The sequence below is a fragment of the Ambystoma mexicanum genome, chromosome 3p, assembly GCF_040938575.1.
Source record: "Ambystoma mexicanum isolate Mex_15411 chromosome 3p, UKY_AmexF1_1, whole genome shotgun sequence".
In the NCBI taxonomy this organism is placed as follows: Eukaryota; Metazoa; Chordata; class Amphibia; order Caudata; family Ambystomatidae; genus Ambystoma; species Ambystoma mexicanum.
The window spans coordinates 11,931,344-11,943,411 of record NC_090925.1 but is presented as its reverse complement, the minus strand read 5'-3'; the positions used below and the strand labels follow the sequence as shown (position 1 = coordinate 11,943,411).

General features: G+C 43.9%; 1 protein-coding gene and 1 long non-coding RNA gene across 2 annotated transcripts in view; both read left to right on the top strand.

Annotated features, from left to right (window-relative positions):
* The window catches only part of LOC138580071 (zinc finger protein 501-like), a 119,893-nt gene that overhangs the window by 80,965 nt on the left and 26,860 nt on the right, over positions 1-12,068 (top strand). The gene's annotated exons all lie outside the window — the stretch shown is intronic.
* LOC138579454 (uncharacterized) lies at positions 2,963-3,635 on the top strand. Its single transcript, XR_011304010.1, has 2 exons — positions 2,963-3,091; positions 3,174-3,635. It is a non-coding gene; the product is annotated as an uncharacterized lncRNA (long non-coding RNA).

Sequence of the window (12,068 nt, the reverse complement as noted above, 5' to 3'; positions counted from 1 at the left end):
CACTGGGAACATTGTGCAGTACCCTTTGTAACGTCAAGTAATGAGTTTAAAGCTCAGTTCCCATATATAACTCCAGGAGTCTATAAACTGTGAGATTATAGATATGAGAATCAATATGAGTTTCCTCCAGAGCCAAAGGGCAAAACATTCTATTGGTCAACCCAGTCAGTAGTGTATCACAGGGGGTTCTATAGGAACATGACAGAAGAATCCTGGAAAGAAGCGGTACCGTTAAACTCCACATGGGGGGGTGAACACTGGCAGATTCGTGGAGATGAATCTCTAGACCTAGCATGTAGGTTTCCCCATCTCATGTACTTTTTAAATTACACTCACTATCAAACAACCTGCAGTAAGCATAATACCTCTTTCTACCCTGGTTGGGAAATGGTAGATGGGGATTTCTGGAATGCTAGCTATAGGGATAAAATGAAACTGAATGGTTCTAAACCAATCACATATGCTTCAGGGATCCCAGTACTCTGGGCAGTACAGGCTAATGAGTGTAACAGGAGACGGTTTGGTGCTAGCGTAGGTCCATATAGGGCTTGGGGAACGCACAATAACTCACAGACATATGCAATTTCCATAGGAAAATTGTGCCAGGCTATGTCTCACACTACACATCTAAGTGAGGTATTATCAAAGATAGAAGCCTGGGGAAAATCAGAAAATTGGACAGAAATCATGAAACTAGTTTCCCAATGGGAGGATAATAGTTCTAAGCAAACAAAAAGAGAAGTCAGCTGTAAAAGTGATGCTGAGACGTGTAGCAGAGATAGTAACACATACACTTGGAAGGAAGTCATCCTAGCTATCCAGAAAACAGAGCAAGAAGCGGTAAAGGAAGGCTTTAAAGCAGCGGATGAAAACTTCTACCAGCTACAACAGGGATTGTACATTCTGAGAGATGTAGATACTTCTGTGATAGGAACTCTGCAGCATGATCTATCTGCAATCAGAAATGATCAACAGGCAGCTTCCAGCTGGACTTTAGTATCAAACTTTCTGGATACACTGACCAGAGGTGTGCCAGACTGGACTCTAATCACATGGCCAAACCAAATGAATGAGCTGAATTTAACTAAGAGAGCAAAGCGGCAAGCTATGAAAAGGACTTCCTACACGCTGTTAAGCACTCTCAGCAAAAAGTTTTATTCTTCATCAGCATGGTCAGACGATGTACAATCATGGACGATTCATGGCATTTTGGACATTCCAGTAGCAAGCGTTTACACTATGTACTGTCATGCCTTAATGAACTGGGGTACTATGCATCGAGTGGAAGGACAATGGATACGCTCCAGCTACGTGGTGCCCTACACTCACGCTTGTGTCACACATGAAGATCCGACAGTGAGAATTTATGCTTTAGTGAACTGTGTTGGGGCAGCGCGATTACAATGTCAGGAAGTTACAAGGAAAAATCTGTGTAGTCAGACAGTCCAAGATGAATGCGTGCTGCATGCAGATAAAATGGGAACATTTTCGAGCAAAGCGCATCTACTGCCAAATGGGTCCTATGTCGTCCAGTTCAACACGTCATGTTGTAATATTCCAAAAGGAGTAACAACGCTGATAACCGTCACGTCAACAGTGAAATGCTGTGGATATATGTTGACGCCGCCAGTACAGGTCAGGCCGACCCAACTTAAATGGCCGAAACTCGTACTTCAACAGATGGATTTTCCTGTGCTGACGCTCAGGTTGGCTGAATTCAGTAAAATGAAAATAATCATTAAAAGCACTGCACAGACATTCGAAGAAGCAGCGTCAAATGCCATACATCTAACAGAGAACCTTTTGGCTGCTACGTCATCCTGGGGCCAGGCCCTGAATGCATTGCTTAAAAGCTCATTGTTTCAAGGATTCACTTCAATTTTAAGCAACATCACAGACTGGGCATCAAGTGCAATCAGTACAGCAGGAAAAGGTGTCCTCGGTCTGATCTCGACTCTGGCTTCCGGCCTTTCACCTTTGTTCTACATAGCTCTGATAGGAGGGTTGCTTTTAATACTCTTTCTGTTGCTAAAACACTGACAAAAAGCGATGGCTGCTTTTCCTGGAAATGCTTTGACAAGTGAACAAATGCGCATGCGCAAGAAAACTTGTGAAATACTTGGCTATGAAACTATCAGAGAGTATAATGACACCTTCATGTTCTCTCTAGAACGCATCCAGGAGAGACATAAGGTGGTGGCAGACTGTCGCTTCTGCTACGAAAGAATTCTGCTAGTACCAGAAGAGCGCAGACAACTGACATTTGACTCCAAGCTTAGACGCAGACATAGAACTTGGCTTTCTCAACATCGTGATCAGTGTGCCACACAAGTTCTATATCCTGAAATCTTCTGTTCAGCCTCAATTGCTGAAGGCAACCCGCTATTGCCTGCACCTCAAGATGGGTCAGAGTTGCAGCAAGCAGGAGAAGCATCAACAGAGCAGGCGTCCTCTGAGCTCACCGAGACCCAACCGGCGGTGCTCACCGAGTTTCAACCAGCGCTGCTCGCCGAGTCTCAACAGGCGTTGCTCACCGAGCTTCAACCAGCGGCGCCAGGAGGATACCTATGTAACCATGCAGCCTCTGCTTCATCCATTGAGACCCATGGGCCAGACTCCATGTTCAACATTGATGGTGCGCCATGGAATGACATCACATCAGAAGAGATCGCAACTTGGCTTCTCGAGATTGCCTCTTCGTCCTAAGAACTGTCCATGGGCCAGGAATGGCTACTATGCTCCAGGAGTCAACAGAGGCCTACGGAGTCTACCAATTGTGAGAAATCCGCAAACATTGGTAATCATACTACACTGCAGATTGTTTAAGAACTTTCCGTAAGCCACTCCAGAACCGATTGCAGTGGGTAACGAGAGAAAATATTGCTTTCCGACTCTGCAGCCACGCCCAGGACCGTCATTTACTTCATATGATTATGGAAGCTGGCTGAACTTAGAGCAATTTCATTATACAGCAACCGTTTGGCAGTCATCTGCAGACGGCGCTGAAGGCTCAGGCTAAGTTGCGCTGCCTCTTCACTTTTCAAATACATGCAGCGCTGGATCATCTTAAACTGCATGGGGCGCCCTCCAGGTCATGTTTTAGTCCTGAATTGTCTCGCGTGACTGGCCACACTACACTGCATAGATTTTTGCAGCAGCTAGGTTTCCATCAGAATGGTAACACCCACCTCCTGAGGAAGACGTTCAGTTAACCACTACTACACGTCGAAACCGGTTGAGAGAAAAATTCTACAGGGATGTGATCTTTGAATCTGTTCTTCCTATCCACCCTGACAATAGATTGTTTGTGAATTATTTCTATTGTTTGTAAACACCGCAATAATGTGTGTTATTATGGGGACTAGTTATGAATTCCTCTTCCCCATTGGTTCTTAGCATGTTTTCTGTGTTTTTAGTACTTTGGATGTATGCCACGGTATGATGAGTTGTGTGTGTATGAATGTACTATGTATGTTGAGTATGAGTGATGTAGTTTTAGCCGATTTTCGGCATATTGTTGCTGCTGTTCTGTTATGTTAAAATGATCAGTGTATAATAATTTTGTGTGATTTATTCACTAGTTTTCAATTTTTGTATCACCTTTAATAAATTTGGATACATTTTTTCTAAACATATTTTGCTCTGGACATATCTTTTCTGTTTCTTGATGAACTTAGAGCACATGCATATTGAAGTCACTGTAGGTGATTTAGGTACTCGTATATTGACATATGATATATCTGCTTCTGCAAAATCTCATCTTTGGGTGGTGTATTTCTGTACTAAACGATTGATTATAGAATCAGGCCCGATTGTATGGGAAGGTGACTCAAGAATCCCTTTGTATTGGAATATAATTATGTCTGGTCAGAGTGGTATCAACGATGCACCCGATTTTCGTGCGCTTTACAAATTACTGCCTTTGGCTAATGCTAACTCAGATCCATGAATGGATTTAAATAACTGTGTGTTAGCCTCGCCTTGTGTCTCAACTGAACATTGGGGGGGGGGTGTCAAGTAGTCTGAAGCAATTCAGCACTTTTAAAACAGCGTTATCAATATTGCATTACGGCAGTTCTGAAGCAATATTATCAGTATTAAGTTTGTTATGCTTTATCATGCCTTGAAACATGTATGCGACAGTAATATGAGAAAAGTGCTGTCAAGAAAGCGTATGTATGTTCAGCTTCGCACAGCTTGGCTTTTTGCTATTAAGCAGTTCTAAATATGGAAATCCGATTCCGGACACAAAATGTCGGACTCATGATAACTAATATGGGCAGGTGTTCTGGCGTTTAGACTGGCTACTTAAAATGGCGTCTTAAGCATCCGGATAGCCATATATGGTTAGAACCATATATGGACAACCGACATTTCCTATACTTGTCTGTACAAAGGTTACTGGCGGGCACTGCCATACAAAGGTAACTCTAGTGCGCCTTGATTTAACACGAGGAATGAGAAGGGGTTATTCGAGACCATTTCAGTGAAGCTGGTTGGATAGCGGCCAGGACACGAAGTGTTGGCTTGAACCTAGCCAGGACAAATTGGCTGCCGCCCCAGCAAGTGATTCATCTAGCGATCTCTTCGGAGACTATAAATAAACCGCAAGCGCGGAGACATTAGGAGACGCAGAGCTGGAGGTGACAGGCAGCGAGCAGGTGCTTCCCCGCAGCGCAATGAACCGGGACAGAGTTCAAGCCAAAGCATAGCGCATAGCGCTTAGATGTGAGTAGTTATGTTGGAGATATTTTACCTTATGCAATGATGCTATGCACTGTGATTGATGTAAAAGAAATGAGATAATACCAAACTAGGCTTGTTGGATTATGTGCTAGCATATCATTTAGAAAGGAAATAATGCATCAAGAGATATGCTGGTTCTATACGCAACTATAGTCCTAATATTAACCATTTTGCTTATTTCTGTAACATCGCTATTTTGATGATACTTAGCTTTATATATAGGAAAATAAATAATCTATAAAACTCAAACTCCTGAGTGGATCTATGCGTGAGAGATGTAATCATAATGTACTTTGAACCTAAGTGCTCACATTTAATAAATTCATGTCTAGCTAACTTATGCGGGCTCTGGGACGAACAGTGGGCGCAGTTCCAAACAGAGATTTCCAATGAGCAGGCTATCCTAAAACTGTGATATAGTTCTCAGCTCTCCCCAGGGTTAAACAGGGGAGGGTGGGGCTCTATAAACACGACCCTAGGAGTGTGAAAACGTGACAGAGAACTGCTGCTGCTGTGAAACCTCGGGTTACGTGGCCTATATTTCGGAAGGCGAGCCACGACCGCAATGCATCACCGAGCTGCCAGACTTCAGGGCAGCCTGCCTCACACGGTCCGTGTTGGGGATAATGATGGTGCTTATGCACGAACTTTGCACAACTGTTCGTCCTCGTAATCGAAGTAATGAGTAAGTATACTCTGCTTGTCATGCCACTCCTATTTCATGGTCTTCTACTATATCCAAAATTACATATACATATCATTGTAACGCACAAAAGTCTTTCAATAGTATGCAGTGTCTAGATAGCATTTCTCCGAGCAGAATGCCATTAGTTACAAGAATTGTCATTGACAACAAATGTTTATTAAACTTATCTTGGTCATTTAAAAACAGTTTGTTTCATTCCTTTTCACAGGTGGTACAGGCTGGTGGCCTATCGTTCCTTTACATGGTGGCTTCACGGGAGGCTTGGACACCGCATTCGAAGAGTGATACCCACCTGTGCCGTTCGTGCCATAAGAGAAACGTTCCCGAGTGACAGCAGTCAGTACAGGGGATTTTCTCTCGCTGTTCTGCAACCTGAACTGTACAATGTGTAAACTTTTGTATTTTTGTGTCATCAAAATAAGCTACAAAATAAAACACCATATATATTTTAACAACGGTTGTTTCGTTTTTTTTAAAATCAATTAAGTGTGTCTCCATTCAAGGATGGACTTCAGACACCTGTGCTCGGAATGGGTGAAGTTCAGGTCGCTGTGAAGCGGGGTGGTCACTATCTAAGCTAACATAATATATTATCAATAATGCATGCACTAAATAACACTTGTTCAAAGTCTTTCAGTCGGTTATGTCTCTATAAAAGTCACACATATATCAATACTATCAATGAACATTGGATTATACAGGCCTTAGGTCAAGGGTCTTGACCACTATAATACAGTGTTTGAAGTGTTGGTCTGTGCTCACAAGAATCTCCGATATGTGGCATTTGTTATTGATAGGCAACGATATACTGCAGTAGGGGTCTAATGTTAGTTGGGGATCTGCTAGGTGGCCATCATAGCGTGGACAGTGGTCTGGCACATGAAGAGAATACCTTGCAGGGACACAGGGTCAGAATGGCAGTAACTTTCCACTGGCGAGGGTGCGTGGGCAAGGACACGTTTGTGGATATGAACGAGCCATGTGCTTGGTTCAGGCCGGTTCACATACAGGACCGTGATCTCAGAGAGTGATGTGTTACATTTATTAGCTGTTGCAAATACCTCTGGAGTTTTCCAGTCAGAGTGGGAACGAGGCTGTGGGCCATGTGCTCTGCGCGCTGTACTATCGCAGTGAGGCCTGGTCACCAAAATGGAGTCGAAAGGGGGTACAAAAATGGATGCCCCGTGTCCTGCTCAGTGTTCCCATCTACGCAAATGTCATCCAAAGTTAACATCACATAAGGGCAAGGGGCGAACCCACTACTGGAGGCACTTGGTACGAGTTTCTACTGAGAAGTAAAGGATGAGAGGGGCCTGATGGCCCCTCGTTCCCACACACTTGCCTGCACGCCAAAAGGCGGTTCGCACCCGGGGATGAGCGCTGGCATGGGGGGCTGTGACGGGCGCAAACGGCCAAGGTGCCAAACAGCATGTACACTTCAAAAGGTATCCCACGCCCAGGGGCCATCGCTCACATGGCCTCCTCAGACCCCGTGTTTCCAGGCAGGCCTCCCCTGAGGCAGGCCGCCCCCCTGCAATCCACATAAGTGTGTTTCCATTCAGCAGTCTTCCTGTGCCTTATCTGCACGCCCCAGGCCCATCCATCCCACCCCCTCTATCAAAGGCGGTTCGCACCCGGGGATGAGCGCTGGCATGGGGGGCTGTGATGGGCACAAACGGCCAAGGTGCCAAACAGCATGTACACTTCAAAAGGTATCCCACGCCCAGGGGCCATCGCTCACATGGCCTCCTCAGACCCTATGTCTCCAGGCAGGCCTCCATTGAGGGAGGCCGCCCCCCCTGCAATCCACATAAGTGTGTCTCCATTCAGAAGTCTTCCTGTGCCTTATCTGCATGCCCCAGGCCCATCCATCCCACCCCCTCTATCAAAGGCGGTTCGCACCCGGGGATAAGCGCTGGCATGGGGGGCTGTGACGGGCGCAAACGGCCAAGGTGCCAAACAGCATGTACACTTCAAAAGGTATCCCACGCCCAGGGGCCATCGCTCACATGGCCTCCTCAGACCCCGTGTCTCCAGGCAGGCCTCCCCTGAGGTAGGCCGCCCCCTCTGCAATAAACATAATACCACAACATACACACGTCATTCATTCACAAACACACCCCTGTTTCTAATGCTTTATAAACCACTTGATATGTCTCATGAGAACATCTTTGTGCTTTGCAAGTCAACTCCTGAACCTTCTACCTGAGAAGCACTGAGATCTATGCTAATCTGCTTGTCGCTGTGCTATCTGTGACCGCTTCGAGCAAACTGGTCAGTGTGCTACCTGTGGCCATCTACCTGTTCTCCTGCAACATACTGCTCGGCCTGCTGAATCCAACTGTTTGTTGGTCAAGGTAAGGCCATGTATCCTAGTCATATTTCGGTCATTTTTACATTTCAATCTATTTGCTATTACAGTAACCAATAGAGCTATGGTCATTGGTCTCATTGCTATTGACTTGAGTTTCAATTGTTATGCTATCAATAGATCTATTTATGTTCATCTGTGTCAATTGTCATCGAATTGCATCCTTCGGGGGTCCAGTCTATAAAATAAGCATGGTTCCTTTTCGTGCAAGACAGAACATCCAAGGGACGAGTCACATGTTCAGAGTTTAGTCACATAATTAAAAAAATGTCTGTAATTTATGCAAATACTAAGCCGCACATGATGAACTGGTATAGTTCCGGCGACCAAAACAAACCTTGCATTGAGCATGGTATGGTTCATTTACTTTTTTATGACATTTTTATTCATCAAGGTTTTATAATAATCTTGATATTTACTTTTCAGAATTTTCAACAATGCCTGCCTGTTCGATTAGCGGTTGCCCTTCGAAGACCCATGCTAAATCTGAAGGCACTACAATGCATGTGTTCCCGAAAACTGTTGATCGAATAAGAGAATGGGTCAGACATTGCGGATATCCACTGGATGAGCTGGAAAGTAGAGTCCAACAAGTCTTTGAGGACAAGAGGGGTGATCGATACTGCATCTGCAGCCGGCACTTTCCCTCGAACATGTACACCACATCTTGGATAACAAAGAAGAATAAACGGCGATCGACACGAAAATTGCTCGCAAACGCTATTCCCACTCTATTCGTCCACAATCCGCCACTGGTGAGTCAAGTGTCCGTTTTTAGCTTTAGGCCTTGCGGTAGTGTGTAGGTAGCCGAATGGATTCATTGATATTTTAGGTGTTGTTTCCAATTTGTAATACTTTCGACATTGATATGAGTGTATAGCTTTTTGAATAATGACATTTATCAATATATTATTTTTAGATTTCATAACCCACAAACAAAATCTATATATGGGCCCAGGGAACTTTGCTATATTGCGCATTACTCAAGTATTCTGTCTCCTTACATGGCAATTTTCAATATTGGCATTTCATTATCAAACAATAATTTACCTTTACAACTTCTTGACTATCCCTTGAATCTGAAGCAAGAACATTCTACTTCCGTCACGTGCTCCCAGTTATCAACCACTTCTAGCGCGTATCAGGTAATCGTACTTGGCTATTCCGCTACAGACTTGTTTTATGCATGTCAAGTAATAGTTTGTATGTATCGTGTGATTATTTTACCAATTGTTTGGTTAGTGCTTTCCAATTGATATACACCTTAGTTGTCGTCCCCAGGTGTTTGTTTTCAGTTATAATTAGTGTTATCCATACTAATGCAAGTACTGTCTTTCAGGGGGATGCTGAAGCGTCCACCACATTGACAACAGCCCTAGATGTTCTTCAGCAGCCCGAGGTATGGATACTGACAGCTCAACTGACCGTGATCATCAGGACTGGAACACTTGTCGTTTGATTGTTCTACACCATTTTTCATTTGTGGTTAGCCGTTGATATGTACCTGTGCGGTCGACCCCAAGCATGTGTTGTGTTTTCAACATTGTAATCCTTACTAATGCAAATACTATGTTTCAGGCAGTTGTTGAATCGTCAACCCACGCACTTGATGCGGAGCCTGACATTCAAGTAATTCCGGTGGAAGCGGGACCATGCGGATACGAATCGGCGCAACAGCTTTCGGAACTGCGCACCACATTGACAACAGCCCTAGATATTCTTCAGCAGCATGAGGTATGGATACTGACAGCTCCATCGAGCGTGATCATATAACGGGATTGCATTTGCTATACTTTCTTCCCTATTAACGCATGTACTGTGTTTCAGGGAGATGATGGAGCTTCCACTACAATCACAAGATCCCATTTAGATGATGCAGATGTAAAGAAATCGTAGAAATAAGTCGATTAAATCTGATCATTTTAAAATATTCATTGATTCTTTTAGACAATGCAACATTTGTGGTTATCTCTTTATATGTACCTGTGCCGTCGACCCCAAGTGTGTGTTATGTTTACGATATTGAAAACCATACTAACGCAAGTACTGTGTTTCAGGGAGTTGCTGATGCCTCCTCTTCAATACAATCATTCGTGGCAGTCCATGCAGAGCCAGAGGTATGGATACTGACGGCTCCATGGAACTAGGTCATCAGAGCTCGAATACTTGTCGTTTGATTGTTCCACACAATGTTTAAATCGTGTTTGGCTATTGAGATGTACATGTGTGTTCGTCCTCACGTGCGTTTTATGCTATCAATATTTTGATACACAGTAATGAAAATACTATGTTTCAGGGAGTCGATGGAGCCTCATTCCGTGCTGTCTATGCGGATACAGAAAATATAGTCATTGCAGCGCAAGAGGAAGGGGAGACATGCGGATACGTATCGGAGCAACAGCGGGCAGATGTTGAAGGTCGAGTTAAAAAAGTTGCAAAGAAAAGAAACAAAAATAAGGTTAGTTACAAACAGTTCATAACTTTAGAATTTTTTTTGTGCTGGGGACTATTTTATGTTTTTTTAAAGTCAATTGTACTATACTTTATCTTGTGTTTAAACTGAACATCCCTTTTCCAATCTGTCCTCTAGTTACCCGTGGGTCTACGAACTATACATACACAGACAGTGAAGCGAATGAGAGATGTTGATTGCCAGACCATTTACACTATGGAGGCTATGGAGGAACTATTAATTCAGACGCGGCATGTTGAGACTCGGGATGCTCATGTCCAATGTACAGAAAATGAAATGAATGTGTCCGGAGAATCCAGCAAAGTTGTATTGGACCATTGCTACAGTATGACCTCACCACCGCAACAGCAACAGCATGATATTGGATGTATTGAAGATAGCTCTGAAGTAGTCGCAGATCAATTTACACAATCTACACCCGCCAAAAAATTGCCACCAAAAAAGCTGTCGACATTGTTGTGTTCTCCCATCAATGTTGAAGTAGCAGATGTTGAAATGACAGAGAATGAACCAGCAGCAGCATTCACTGACGCACCAGAACTTGATAGCAGCGATATTTCTTTCAAATGTGGTGATATGTCCTCAACGTCACAGGCCGAAACAACTTTGACGCAGGATGACAGTCTAATCAAAAAGGACAAATACATAGTATTCAACAGTTGTTTGATGGATATTATAAGTATGCTGAAATGTGGGCATTCAGTTAGAGGGGAAGTATGTGGGAAGCCATTGATTCATGTGACTCGTCAAAAACAAGGCAGTAACGTCACAATTCATGCCGCCTGTAGATTACATCATACGTTTTCATTGTCTGCACAACCGATGCTGGGGAAACTGCCAGCAGGCAATCTACTGTGTGCAGCTGCATCACTTTTTAGTGGCTCCAGTTTTAGAAATTTAAAGTCTTTCTTTCAGTTTGTGGGACTCCATTTCATTTCAAAAACACAGTACTACAAATACCAACATGATTATCTGTTTCCGGCCATTAGTGATGCTTGGAAAATTGAACAATTGTCTCTAGCAAGTACATTCGAAGGCAAACGATTCAGGCTAGCCGGCGATGGACAGTGCGACAGCCCTGGATTTTCTGCCAAGTACTGCACCTACCACTTTCAGGACATGGATAGTAAGAAAATTGTGAGTTCGGTGGTCGTGCAGGTAACACAATGTACATCCTCAGTGGCCATGGAGAAACTAGGATTTATAAAATCAGTGGAATATCTACAATCGAGGGGAATGCACATCGACCTCATAGCCACGGACAGGCACCTTTCAATTGCCAAGACAATGAGAGAGCAGTTCCCACATATTAAACATCAATTTGACGTATGGCATCTTGATAAATCAATCAATAAGAAAGTCTCGGCTGCAGGGAAAAAAAAGGTTTGGAAAGTATTTCAGAGTGGTCCCAGTCTATCAGCAACCATCTTTGGTGGAGCTCCAAAACTTGTGAAGGGTCAGTGGAAATACTACTTGAAAAATGGCAGTCACTGATGCACCACTGTACCAACGTGCATCGCTGGTTAGAAAACCTACATTTCCACCAATGTGAACATGGCTCTTTATCCCCAGTGGAGGCACGGAAGAAGAAGTGGTTGAATCCATCTTCACTGACACACAAAGCCATTGAGAAGATTTGAGGGGACTGACAGAATTCTGTCACACTGGAGGTTTGGAGGTGTTCCACAATATGTGCCTAAAGTACAGGCCAAAGCGCTTGCATTTCAGCATACAGGGCATGAGACATAGGACTCTACTTGCCGTCTTGGCCC